This window comes from Bos indicus x Bos taurus, chromosome 18, assembly GCF_003369695.1.
Source record: "Bos indicus x Bos taurus breed Angus x Brahman F1 hybrid chromosome 18, Bos_hybrid_MaternalHap_v2.0, whole genome shotgun sequence".
Classification (NCBI taxonomy): Eukaryota; Metazoa; Chordata; class Mammalia; order Artiodactyla; family Bovidae; genus Bos; species Bos indicus x Bos taurus.
The window spans coordinates 4,229,987-4,231,866 of NC_040093.1; the positions used below are offsets into that span (position 1 = coordinate 4,229,987).

At 50.4% G+C, this 1,880-nt stretch overlaps 1 long non-coding RNA gene across 1 annotated transcript; it reads right to left on the reverse strand.

The window, feature by feature from the left end:
• Nucleotides 1–217: 217 nt before the first annotated feature.
• Nucleotides 218–1,285, reverse strand: LOC113876378. The gene is made up of 3 exons (XR_003506473.1): nucleotides 1,100–1,285; nucleotides 737–932; nucleotides 218–332 (listed from the first exon to the last, which is right to left on the reverse strand). It is a non-coding gene; the product is annotated as an uncharacterized LOC113876378 (long non-coding RNA).
• Between the last annotated feature and the right edge of the window lie 595 nt (nucleotides 1,286–1,880).

The window sequence follows — 1,880 nt, forward strand, 5'->3', positions numbered from 1 at the left end:
GGCTTGTTGTTCTCCTCCAAGCTGTGTCGGATCCCGTACCCAAAGTATATGACAAATCCTAGCAGGGAAATGAGACGATGAGAAGGGAAGGAAAGTGCTCACCCCACTTAGAAATGCCCAGTAGGCCTCCTGTTATGGTGTCTGACAGTTTAAGGCAGAGGCAGTAGGAAGAGGACTGGGTTTAACCCCTCAAGGAGCCTCTTTATCCCAGAAAATCACTTACCAATCATCATCCAGATGCCAAATAGGGCCCAGGTCACAGTGGTTATCCTCATCATAGAGTAAATGTTCACAAAGGTGCTCACCAGTGGGAGGACAGGCAGAGCAGGGACCTGTGGGCAGAGTCAGTTCATCCCTGAGCACAGCCCAGACGTCTGAAAGGCACACCCTACCCCAGTGGGGAGGAAGACAGTCCTATTCAGGCTGTGCGCTCAGTGTCTACTGAGAGGGGGTTTGTAAAGCACTGAGTGTGGATCAGGGAAGAGTCCACTGTTTTAGCAAGCCCTCCCCCTTCCCTGGTCCAGCATAGAGTGTTCAGACCTCAAAGCCTGCAGACTTCATTCACTCAAGGTGGACAGTCTGGGGACATATAATAACCTACTTTTTTTTGGGGCGGGGCATGTCATGTGGCTTGTGGGATCTTAGTTCCCTGACCAGGGATTGAGCCTGGGCCCAGGGCAATGAAGGTGCAGAGTCCTAACCACTGGACCACCAAGGAACTCCCAAGGTCACCTACCTTAAAATAAAGAGGAGAGGGGTCCTGGGGCTGCCTCCAGATGATGGCCGTGACCCCAGTGATGAGCAGCAGCAGCAGCACAGCCACTGTTGTGAGCACGGGGTCTCCAGAGAACACACGTCTGGGCCACTGGGCCAGGATCAGGCTCAGGATGGTCAGCAGGAGAACTGCAAGGGCCAAGGTGGAGGAGAACAGGCTGGACCCAGAAGACAAAGACGTCAGGACCTTGGGTCACATCCCTTCCCAGGCTGCCCACCTAAGGAAGGGCCATTATATCTCCAAGACTCCTCAACTGACAAAATACACACTCCCACCCATCCCGTCAATATCAGAATATGACCAAAGAGAAATTCCACTGCTCACCAAGCACGAAGGCACACCCATAGACAATCTGGCCATATTTCTGTGTGGGGGTGGTGCTGGTAGGGAACCACAGACTCTTCAGGATGTTTGAGGTTCCTGCTTCAGGTACAGAGTCCAAAGGACTTCCTTCAGCTTCAGGCTCCATCTCAATTTCCTCCTCTGTATTCTCCTTCAGGTGTGACTGGTACCTGAATATGAGATATTAAGGCAATATTAACAAGGGACAATGGCACCCCACTCCAGTACTCTTGCCTGGAAAATCCCTTGGATGGAGGAGCCTGGAAGGCTGCAATCCATGGGGTTGCTGAGGGTCAGACACAACTGATTGACTTCACTTTCACTTTTCACTTTCATGCATTGGAGAAGGAAATGGCAACCCACTCCAGTGTTCTTGCCTGGAGAATCCCAGGGACAGGGGAGCCTGGTGCGCTGCCGTCTATGGGGTCGCACAGAGTCAGACACGACTGAAGCGACTTAGCAGCAGCAGCAGCAGCAAGGGACTGGTTCAAAATTGGGAAAGGAGTACGTCAAGGCTGTATATTGTCACCCTGCTTATTTAACTTCTATGCAGAGTACATCATGAGAAATGACGAGCTCGATGAATCACAAGCTGGAATCAAGATTGCCCAGAGAAATATCAACAACCTCAGATATGCAGATGATAGTATTTTAATGGCAGAAAGTGAAGAGGAGATAAAGAGCTTCTTGATGAAAGTGAAAGAGGAGTGTGAAAAACTTGGCTTAAAGCTCAATATTCAAAAAACTAAGATCGTGGCATCTG